Source organism: Humulus lupulus, chromosome 9 (assembly GCF_963169125.1).
Source record: "Humulus lupulus chromosome 9, drHumLupu1.1, whole genome shotgun sequence".
Taxonomy (NCBI): domain Eukaryota; kingdom Viridiplantae; phylum Streptophyta; class Magnoliopsida; order Rosales; family Cannabaceae; genus Humulus; species Humulus lupulus.
The window spans coordinates 122,092,107-122,104,890 of NC_084801.1; positions in this window are offsets into that span (position 1 = coordinate 122,092,107).

Consider the following 12,784-nt stretch of genomic DNA (forward strand, 5'->3'; position numbering starts at 1 on the left):
CGACCGAGCCTCGTTCAAACGCGGACAGCTCAGATTTCACCTTTGCCAGATAGGCGGCCATCTTGGGTCCCCGTGCTTGATATTTGCCCAAAACCTGGTTCACCACGAGCTGGGAGTCACTGAAGCACTGGACGGAGCTCGCCTTCAACTCCTGGGCTATCCTCAGTCCTGCCAGCAAAGCTTCGTATTCGGCCTCGTTGTTGGAGGCTTTGAATCCGAATCTCAGTGCCGAGTGGAATCTATGTCCCTCGGGGGATATCAAAATGATTCCAGCTCCGGAGTCATTTTCGTTGGACGAACCATCTACAAAGACCCTCCACGAAGCCTGGGGCGAGCTGATTTGGGGTGAGTTTCCTGCGGGATCTTCCTGGAATCTCGTGCACTCTGCCATGAAATCGGCCAGGGCCTGACTTTTTATAGCAGTCCGCGGAGTGTATAGTATCTCGAACTGACTGAGTTCGATGGTCCACTTTAACAAACGCCCCGATGCTTCAGGTTTTTGCAAAACCTGCCTTAAAAGTTGATCGGTCATGACGCGAATCGAGTGGGACTGGAAGTACGGCCTGAGCTTTTGCGAGGCCGTGATAAGGCAGAACGCCAATTTCTCCATCAGCAGGTACCGGGATTCAGCCCCGAGAAGTCTCTTGCTGATGTAGTAGATTGGTTTTTGAACTTGGTCCTCTTCTCGTATCAGTACGACACTAGTTGCGTCCTCAGTGACAGCCAAGTAGAGAAAAAGAGGCTCTCCTGCCTTGGGTTTGGATAGCATGGTCGGCTCAGCCAGATGTTCCTTCAGGTCGAGGAATGCGCTTTTGCATTCTACTGTCCATTCAAACTTTTTGTTTCCTCGGAGGAGGTTGTAGAAGGGCAACCACTTATCGGTGGACTTGGAAATAAACCGGTTGAGGGCTGCCACTCTTCCTGTCAGGCCTTGGACATCTTTTCGCGACCTGGGTGAAGGAAGCTCGAGCAATGATCTGATCTCGTCGGGGTTCGCCTCGATTCCTCGGGTATTGACTATGAACCCCAGGAATTTCCCTGACGCGACTCCAAAAGTGCATTTCTGTGGATTGAGCCTCATGCCATATTCCCGTAGTATCTTAAAACATTCTTCCAGGTCGGAGACATGGTTATCGGCAGTCTTCGACTTGACTAGCATGTCATCAACGTACACTTCCATGTTCTTCCCGATCTGGTCCGCGAACATTCTATTGACTAGCCTTTGGTAGGTAGCTTCGGCGTTCTTCAGACCGAACGGCATGACCTTGTAACAATAGACGTTAGTTGGGGTCATGAAGCTGGTGTGTTGCTGGTCCGCCGGATTCATCGCGATCTGATTGTAGCCCGAGTACGCGTCCATAAAGGACATGAGCTCGTGCCCCGCCGTGGCATCCACCAACTGGTCGATCCTGGGAAATGGAAAGAAATCCTTGGGGCAGGCTTTATTCAGGTCGGAGAAATCGATGCAGGTCCGCCATTTCCCGTTAGGCTTCGGGACCAGCACGGGGTTGGCAACCCATATTGGAAACTTGGCTTCACGGATAAAGCCGCATTTCTTGAGCCGGGATACCTCTTCCTCTAGGGCTTCAGCTCGAGTTGTTCCTAAACGCCTTTGCTTCTGGGACTTGGCAGGAACGCTTTTATCCAGATGAAGTGTGTGCATGATGACACTCTGGCTAATTCCCACCATGTCCTCGTGCGACCATGCGAATACGTCCAAGTTATCCTGCAGAAACGTAGTCAGCCCCGCCTTCCTCTTGCTACAGAGGTTTTTCCTGAGCTTGACCTTCCGACAAGGGTTCTACGGATCGATACTCACCTCCTCAAGCTCCTCAATAGCCTGGAGCTCAGATCTGTCCTCGCCTATTCGGGGGTCAATGTCCTCACTTAAGACGACATTTTACCCCTCGGCGCTTTGAGGTTTTTCAATCTCAGGATCAGCTAAGGGTTCCTGAGATTCCTCTTCACCTTGAACGGCCATCGCCAGCTGCCCGGGTTTAGATTTTCCCTTCATGGAAATGTTGTAGCATTCCCTGGCAGCGAGCTGATCGCCCTGGACAGTGCAGATTCCCGTTGAAGTAGGGAACTTCATTGCGAGGTGGAGAATGGACGTGACGGCCTCGAAGGCTATGAGCGTAGGTCGGCCCAAAATGACGTTGTAGGCAGCGGAGCAGTCAATGACCACGAACTCGAGGAGTTTGGAGACTGTCCGAGACCCTTCACCTAGGGTGATCACTAACTCAATCGTCCCAATCGCTGCTGATCCTTCTCCCAAAAAACCATACAACATCATGGAGGTTGCCTTCAGCTTGGTGACAGTCAAACCCATCTTCTCTAAGGTGGATCGGAATAGGAGGTTCAGCGAACTCCCGTTGTCTATCAGTACCCTCCTCACTCTCCGGTTGGCGAGCTGGACTGCTACGACCAGAGGATCATTGTGAGGGAACTGGACATGGCCTGCGTCTTCCTCCGTAAAAATGATTGGTTGCCTTTCCAATCGCTGTTGCTTTGACTGACGCTGTTCCAGAACGAACTCCACTCCGTTATGAGCCTTTAGTTCGTTCACGTATCTCTTCTGGGCGCCTCTGCTCATGCCGGCCATGTGCGGACCTCCAGAGATGGTGGATATCTCCCCCCCTACCACAGGGGGAGGGACATCCTGATCTATCCGAGACCCGGGCTGACTGGTCGGGACTTCCGGAGCAGGTCGGTTTGCTGGAACCCTGTTCCGTGCGTATTGAGCCAAGGGGCCATCTCGGATGAGAGTCTCGATCTCGTCTTTTAGATGTCTGCAATCGTCGGTATTGTGGCCGATGTCGTTATGAAAACGGCAAAACTTAGAAGTGTCTCTCTTCCCCTTATGGTGCTTTAATGGCTCCGGCCTCTTTCAAGGGACTCGAGTAGAGTTGGCTAGGAAGATATTCTCCCTAGACTGGGTTAGCTTGGTATAATTCACGAAGACGGGCTTAAACTTGTCTACGGATTTGTTCTTCTTTTGGCCGTGCGGACTGTTTTCTCCATTTCCCTTTCTTTTGCCTCCACCGGGCTGGTTGTTCTGTGTGACGTTTTGGGTCGCTGCCACGACCTTCGTCCCCACTCCAGCGGGCTACTCGGGGACCTGGCTGGTTCTCGCAGCTGAAGCTTCGGCTTCCTCCAAGTTTATCCATTTTTGGGCCCTGTTAAGGAATTCGTTAACCGAGCCGACTCCCTTCCTTTGTATATCCTTCCAGAGGTCTCCTCCAATGAGGATTCCAGTTCTCATGGCCATGAGCTTGGAGCTATCATCCGCGTCTCTGGCTCGAGCAACAACATTCGCGAATCTGCTCAGATAGGCCTTCAGAGTCTCACCGGGTTGCTGCCTCACGTTAGCCAGGGAGTCAGCCTGAACACGGGCGGCCTGAGAGGCTCGGAATGCCCTTTTGAAGTCAGCTGAGAAGGTCTTCCAGGAACTGATTGACTGTCTTTTACTTTGCTTGAACCACTGCCTGGCAGGTCCAGTCAGTGTGGAAGGGAAGATTAAACATCTCAGCTCGGGGCCAATGTTGTGGGCCATCATCAGGGTGTTGAACATCCCTAGATGGTCTGATGGGTCTCCGTCCCCATTGAACTTTGACAAGTGAGGCATATGGAAACCAGACGGGTACGCCGTTGCTGCTATACTGGGGGCGAAGAGTTCCATCTCGTCCCCTGAATCATATTCGTCTTTTTCTTTTTCTGATAAGAGCTTCCTCATCAGCTCCTCCATCTGAGTCAAGCGCTCGAGGGTTTGGTCCTGATGTCCTTGGTTATTCCGGGGCTGTTCAACAGCTCCGGACCCATTGTACATATTTGGTGGGTTATTGCCCCTCCTATCTTGAGATAGGTTATTTGGGACATTCCCTCCGTTACGTACTTCGGACAAAGTTCCCCTTGAGCGAGCATGGTCATCTCCTCCTGCTTGTTCCCCTCTATGAGAGTTGAGGCGATCTCGCAAGTCGCCTCCCTGGGTGGTTTGATGACTTTGCGCCGAACTCAGACGCTGGCGCAGGTCTCCCCCAGAGAGATCACTCTGGCGACTGCCGGTCCAATGGCTCCTGCTAGATAGGCTTGTAGTCCGCCTCTGGTGCTGAGGATCTGGGCCTTCCCTCGGCGCCCTGCTACGCCGGGAAGGTCCTGCCGATGGCGGATTTCTCCTACTACTCCCGTAGGCTGGGATGTCTCGGACGGGCCGAGGAGGAGACGGATATCTGATTGGAGAAGGAGGATGCCTGACTGGAGAGGCTATCCTAGTTCCGTCAGAACGGATCAAGTTTGGTGGGGGCCTTTCGGCCCTGCCAACTTGCTGGTCCCGCGCCTGGCGATCTGGACGAGGCACATGATGGTTGTTGGGAACGGGCTGATGTCGTGAGCCCGCTCCAGATCTCCTTCGAGAATTTCCTTGAGCTCCTCTGGGCGTTTTCGAGGATGGTTGGGAGCTAGGAGTCGACGTCCTGACCGAACGACTGTATTGCTGTTGTTCGGCTCTAGGCATTCCTTCGAAGTCTGCCTCTCGATGGTGTGATGAAGGGGTGGAGTTGGCTGCTGGAAGTCTGTCCGAACGGCTATGCCTGGACCGATTACCCCGGCGAGACTTAGGAACCTCACCTTGCCTCTCTTCGGCGTTAGCGTCGGTTGTGAGAGGGGGTAGTCGGGCCATCATATCCTTAATTTGTTGGCTAGCTGTTGCTAACTGGCTCCTCAGCTGGGCGTTCTCCATCTCCACCGCAGTATAATAACATGGGTTCGGATTAGGCGGTCGAGGCGTCGAACTACCAGTATCATCTTGGTCCGCCGGCTGCTTTCCTGGCCGCTGCTGGACTTCAGGAACTTGTTCACCAGGGATAGCAGTATGATGAGCCTCCTGCCCATTATGTTGTTCTGTCTCGTTACCGTGCCTGGATCGAGTTGTCACCATAGTTGGATGTATGCAACAGCGCTAATCGAACTTGCTCTCAATGAAAGCACCAAATTGTTGACGCGGTTCTTCGCCAACAGGTAATTAAGAAATGAAGAGAAAGGGATTAGTGCTAAATGTGAACCGAAACAGATATAAGATCTTAGAAAAGGAAAGAGGTGACACAAGACACATTTTTTGAGTGGTTCAAAGGTTAAAATCCTTCTACTCCACTAGTCAGTATTATTGCTCTATACTGGATATTTGATTACAGGGCCTTCTTTACAATAGAGAATCCAACCCTTATTAAGTCCCAGGGTCTCCATATTTATAGGAGAAGGCACCTGGGAGTTGGTAAGAAGGTCATCCCGTGACCCTCTTATCTATCACATCAACTCTGTGACATTCATGATTAATTCCTAAACCTGACACATAAGTATGGTCAAATCGATAGGTAAGGAGATAATTGGCCGCACGGCCCAACCCAGTCGTGGGTGTCTGAATACGCACGTTCTTGCTGCGTGTCCGAGAAGTCAGGGGCATATCATACACGTGATGTCTGATATATGCACGTTTACCTTGCGTGTGTTGACTTTACAAAGGGTCATAGCCTTCATACTCAGTTCGTACCGCGAGCTGGATACTTAACTCGACCATAGGCCTTCAGAATCCGGGGTCAAGTCTTGTGCAATCTTGGCGAACCCTTGAGTCTCCTCGAGCTAAGTAGGTACGACCTAATGACAAAAGCTCCGATCTGTGGGACGTCCACGAGATAATTATGATTAGGCTGCAGCTCGGCTCGCTAATCAGCCCGTGGGAAAAACAGGGCGTACATATATATAAATATATATAAAGTAAAAGTAACGTGCAACATACATTTGTTTAGTTTTATTTAGAAAATGTATTAATTTATTTTTATTAAAATTTTTAATTATCATTTAAATGTTAAATAAATAAACAATGTCATATATATATTACAAAAAAATGACATAAACATATTATAAAAAATTAAGCCAAAACATTATCTGTAGTAAAAAAATGATAATTTTTATTTATTTAAAAAAACCGTTAAATCAAGAATCCATTAGAAACACACTTTTTATATTAAAAAATATGGTGCATTCGAGTTAAGTAAATTATTTGATGTTGTTTATTAATTTAAAATTTAGTGTTCGTAATAGTTTAAATTTTGGTATTTTTTATGTTTTGATTTATATATTATATATTGTGATTCTAGTTATAAAATTAAGTATTTTTTTCTAATATTCTTTTAGAAAAAAAATATTCAATATAATAAAATATTTAAAAATTATAAATTAAAACTATGAATTTAAAAACTTTATTTGATCAAATTTTAATTATTTAATTTAAAAAATTTTAAGGCCAATAAAAAATATATAAATATGCATTATTTAATTAATTACTAGAACAATTAAAATAAGTAATTTCTCATTAAAAAAAAAACTAAATAACAAAATAATAAATATATATTTATTTCTTATGTATACTATTATATATATGTTTGAATAAACAAAATATATAATTAATAAAAGAAAGAAAATAATAAATTTATACAGATAAATATTTTTTTGTTATAGTTTTGAAAACATAATTGATAGAGTAGTAGTTTAAATACTTTAATATGAAATTTTAAAATATGTAATAAGAAATTAGTATGACTCATTTATACTTTTTATTTTTATTTTTAATTTATTTACCTTATTTAGATAACTTTACTATTGTTTTATTTTTTTTTAAGTTATCTATCTTATTTAGATGACTTTAAGACTAAAGGTGTTAGAAAACAATAAAAAAAATGTTAAATCTAACGGAAGCCAATAATTTTGTTAAATTGATATTTATAATATATAAAGATAAAAAAACTAAATGACAAAATAATAAATATATATTTATGTCTTATGTACATTATTACATAATATGTTTGGATAAACAAAATACAATAAATGACAAAATATAATCAATAAAAGAAAGAAAAGAATAAATTTAAATAGATAAATATTTTTTTGTTATAGTTTTGAAAACATAATTGATAGAATAATAATTTAAATACTTTAATATAAGTTGGGAAATTAGTATGACTCATTTATTACTTTTTATTTTTAATTTATTTACCTTATTTAGATGACTTTATTATTGTTTTATTTTTTAAAATTTATCTACCTTATTTAGATGACTTTAAGACTAATTGTATTAGAAACCAACAATTTTCATTAAACTTACATTTATAATACTAGATACAAACAATGTGCAATAGATGTTTGCTTAATTTTATTTATAGAATTTGTCAATTATATTTATTAAATTTGTATCATTGTCATATAAATTTCAAATAAATAAATAATATTATATATAAAAGAAGACATAAATATATTAAATGAAAAATTAAACCAAAACATTGTTTATGATTTTTTTAATAAATATATATAATATGATAACCTTTTTAAATTTAAATGATAATTTTGTTAATAAAAATTATTATTATTATTATTATTATTATTATTATTATTATTATTATTATAATGATATTTTATGATATTTAAATTTATATTAATATAAGTATTAAATATCTAGTCTTGTATTAATTTGAATTCATATTAATATAATTAGTAAAAAAATTAGGACTATATTATTATCATAATAATATTTTATGACATTTAAATTTATATTAATATAATTATTAAATATCTAGTTTTGTATTATATATTATTATCATAATGATATTTTATAACATTTGAATTTATTTTAATATAATTATGATATATGTTATCTCATATTAAATATTATTATAATAATGATATTTTATAACATTTGAATTTATATTAATATAATTATTATATATGTTGTCTCATATTAAATATTATTATAATAATAATATTTTATAATATTTGAATTTATATTAATATAATTAATAAATATATATTTTTAGTTAGTTTTAAATGTATATTCCGTTAAATATTTAACATATTCCGTTAGAGTTAACAAAACAAACTGTTTAAACCAATAATTTACGTTATCTACACACTTGCTATATAGAAGATATATATATATATATATATTTATATATACTAGATACAAGCAACGTGCAATGCACGTTTGCTTAGTTTTATTTATAAAATTTATTAATTATTTTTATTAAATTTGTATCATTGTCATATAAATTTTAAATAAATAAACAATATTATATATAAAAGAATGGCATACACATAAACATATTAAATGAAAAATTAAACCAAAATATTGTTTATGATTTTTTTAAATATATATAATATGATAGTCTTTTTTAAACATAAATGATAGTTTTTTAATAAAAATTAAGATTATGTATAATATATTTATTATCAAGATATTGTATAATATTTAAATTTATATTAATATAAGCATTAAATATCTAGTCTTATATTAAATATTATTATAATAATAATATTTTATAATATTTGAATTCATATTGTTGTACCCTAATTTCAGCACGAGTCCTTCACTCAGCCTAGGTACAGCTGACAAATAAATATTCGGGGAAATAACTAAGGAAATGATATATGTTTAGTATCCACGTAAGCAAATCCGGTTTCACATGGGCACATGTGGTGTTAGGTGTCCTGGGTTTAACCCGAGCTACAGACATGAATGTTGTGAAGCATAAGCTCATGATATTCAAATGGCTGCCGAAGTACAAGCTCAGAGAGATATCCAGCTCGTGATAATTCAAATATATTGCTACCCGCAGATCCCCAAAGACTCGGCTACTTTTATACGATTATTTATGACCAGCCTGTCATATTTAATGTCCCAGATATTAGGAGACCATTTATTTTGTGATCAAATCATATCCCAATATAAATGGAAATTGTTTGTATTAAATGTAATAAATATGTAAATCTGTGATTGACTGACGCGGTTACCCAAACCTGTCCATGGAATTTCTCTATAAATACTGAGAATATTGGACAGGAAAATGGACGATTATTCTATAATACTGAAACTCTACCATAATAGAGAGAGAAACAACAATAATATAGACTTGTGGACTAGGTGGATTTTAACCACTGAACCACGTAAAAAGATTTGTGTTCTCGTGAATTCATTTCATATTTCAGTTTATTATTAAGCCCTAATCAACCTTATTATTTCTTAAATACATTGTTGGCGAAAAACCACGTCAACAATTTGGTGCTTTCATTGAGAGGACGAAATTAGTGCTTTCATCAAAATCCCAATCAAATCTCATCATGGTGGTCACTCGCTCAATGCACGACAATGAGATAGAACAACCTGGTGGGCAGGAGGCCCATCATACCGCTGTTTCAAACGAGCATGGCCCTGAAGTTCAACAACGGCCGGGAAAGCAACCGGCGGGTCACGATGATACTGGGAGTTCAACGTCATTGCCACCGAATCCAAACCCAGACTACTTAACTGCTATTGAGTTGGAAAATATGTAGTCAAGAAGCCATCTTGCTAAGGCAAACAGGAAAATTGAGGAGGTTTTGGCTCGGTTACCCCCTCTTGCAACCGACATTAATGTCGGAAAAAGGCAAAGTGGGTCTCATAAGTCCCACAAGAATAACTGATCCAAACCAAGTCGGGCAATCAGAACTGCCACCCCAAGTTCTGTGCCTACAGCGCGAGATCGCCAAAATGCTCAACCTAGTGGCTCTCATACGGGTCATCCGCACGTCAGTCGATCGTTTAGAATCACAACCCCAAGTTCAGTGCCTCCTTCACACGTGCGGGAATACCCATGGCAACCCACAAGGAGGGGTTGAGATAGTTCACAGAGACAAAATGTTCTAGCTAACCCTCCTGCGTCACGATCGGATCGTCAAGCGTAGAGAGCTAGAAATAATGGGGTAGAACAGAAACATGCTAATTTAGTTCGCCCTGATGGGACAAGGATTGCCTCACCAGTAAGGCATCCCCCGTCACCTATTATACATCCAACACCACCTCGGCCTACGCGGGACATTCCTGCTTTTGGAGATAGTAGGAAAAACCCTCCTCCATCTGTCCATACCTATGTCCAACAGACACGTGTTGAAAATCCAGATCCTTGGCCTCAACTTCGAGCTGTAAGCTTCGCAAATGGAAGTTATTGGACTGAAAGTCGTCAAAGTGGTAGGTCCAAGGGCAACCCTAAGAACTCATCTAAGTTGGACACAAAGCCCTCGATACGATTCACAGCCTGATTTGCGTGATTGCCTGAATTCGCAGAGAAGAAATTCAGCTCGAGATGAGGATGTTAGTCACATTCGTCAAGAAGGAGGTCCTTCCATAGTACGTGATAATGGGAATGCCCCACCAAACCAAGCTCGAACTTGGAGGGACAACAACCCATTAAACGCGTACGATAGGAGAGGAGCTATTGAACAGCCCCAAAATAACCTAGGGACTAGGGACTGAACCCTCGAGAGGATAGCTTAGATGGAGGAGCAAATGAAGAAGCTTCTATCTGAAAAATAAAAAGACGATTGTGACTCAGAGGATGAACTCAAGCTTTTTGCTCCAAATATTGCGGCGACCACATATCCAGTGGGCTTCAGAATGCCACACTTGTCAAAGTTTGACGGAGATGGGGATCCGTCTGATCACCTTGGGATGTTTAACACCATGATGATCGCCCACAATGTTGGACCTCAACTCTGATTGGGCCAGCCATGCAATGGTTTAAACAATACAAGAGGCATTCGATTAGCTCGTGGAAGAATTTTTCTGCTGATTTCAAGGGAGCATTTAGGGCTTCCCAGACAGCTCAGATTAAGGCTAATTCATTGGCTAATGTATAGCAACAACCTGGCGAACCGTTGAAGGCATATCTAAGTAGGTTTGCCAATGTTGCTGCACGAGCTAGAGACACCAACGATAGCTCCAAGCTCATGGCAATGAGGACAGGAATCCTTGTTAGAGGCAACTTGTGGCAAGAATTACAGAGAAAAGGAGTTAATAGTGTGGATGAGTTCTTGGCACGAGCTCAAAGATGGGTTAACCTGAAAGAGGCGCGAGCTTCTGTCGCAGGAACAAGCCAGATCCATGTCCAGCCCGTTGGAGCAGTAACAGATGTTGCAGCTATGGCTTAAACCATTACCTAGAATAACCAAGGGGGAAATAATAAGAGGAAGGGAAATGGTGAGGGCGACCAGAGAGAAACAAAGAAAAATAAGTCCGGGGAAAAATTCAAGCCTGTTTAAGCAACATATATCGACCTCACGGATACTAGGGAGCGCATCTTCCTAGCCAATCCTACTCGCCTTCCATGGAAGAAGCCAGAACCACTGAAAAACCAAAGAGCGAAGAGAGATCCTTCAAAGTTCTACCGGTTTCACAATGATATCGGTCACAACATTGATGATTGTAGACAGATGAAGGATGAGATCGAGACCCTTAACAGGGTAGGACCTTTGGTCCAATACGCCCAAAATTGAGTGGTCCCTAGTTAGCCCACTGGACAAAACCCTCCGTTAGCTCCTGAAGCTCTAATGAATCAAGCCGGGGTTCAAGCGAATCAGGACGACCCTCCTCCAATAATAGGGGGAGATATAACCACCATTTTGGGAGGACCCCATCCGGCAGGCACGAGCAGAGGTGCCCATAAGAGGTACATTAACGAACTAAAATCCCATAACGGAGTGGAGTTCGTCTCGGAACAGCAGTTATCAAAACAAGAACGATTGGAAAAACAACCAATCATATTTACAGAAGAGGATGCTAGTCATGTACAGTTCCCACATAATGATCCTTTGGTCATAACCGTTTAGCTTGCCAATCGAAGAGTACGGAGGACACTAGTAGATAACGACAGTTCTGTGAATATGCTTTTTAGGTCTACCTTGGAAAAGATGGGGTTGTCTGTAACAATACTGAAGGCAACCTCAATGATTCCGTACGGATTTTCAGGTGAAGGGTCGGCTGCCATCGGAACGATTGAATTAGTGGTAACATTGGGAGAAGGCTCGCGAACTGTCTCCAAGTTACTCGAGTTTGTTATGATCGACTGTCCAGCTACATGCAATGAAATTTTGGGCTGACTTGCGTTGATGACATTTGAAGCCATAACCTCTATCCGCCACCTAGCAATCAAGTTCCCCTCAGCTGCGGGGATATGTACCGTCAGAGGCAATCAGCTCGCAGCCAGGGAATGCTATAGCATTTCTATGAAGGGAAAATCACAACCCAGGCAGCAAGCTATGACCATAAGTGACGGAGGTGAGGAGTCCCAAGAAGTGGAAGTCACTTGTGGGACGGAAGAGCCTCAAGAAGCAAAGGATAGCGACGCCGTCCCACATGATGACATTGACCCACGAATGGGCGAGGACAAGTCAGAGCTCCAGACCATTGAGGAGCTCGAGGAAGTAAGTATAGACCCCAAAGAAGCTTCAAGAGTTGTTAAGATTGGGAAAAATCTTGTTGATAAAAGAAAGATGGAGCTGATCAATTTTTTACAAAAGAATCTGGACGTCTTTGCCTGGTCACATGAATACATGGTGGGAATAAGCCCGAGTGCAATCATGCACACTCTAAACTTGGACAAGAACGTGCCTGCAAAATCCCAAAAACAGAGGCGTTTGGGAACAGTTCGAGATGAAGCACCGGAGGAAGAAGTAGCTCGACTGTTAAAGTGCGGGTTCATTCCTGAAGCAAAATACCCGATCTGGGTTGCCAATCCCGTGCTGGTCCCAAAGCCAAATGGGAAATGGAGGACCTGAATCGATTTCTCCAACCTGAACAAAGCTTGCCCCAAGGATTGCTTCCAACTGCCAAGGATTGATTAGTTGGTAGATGCCACGGTAGGTCATGAGCTCATGTCCTTCATGGATGCATATTCTGGATATAACCAGATCATGATGAATCCTGCAGACC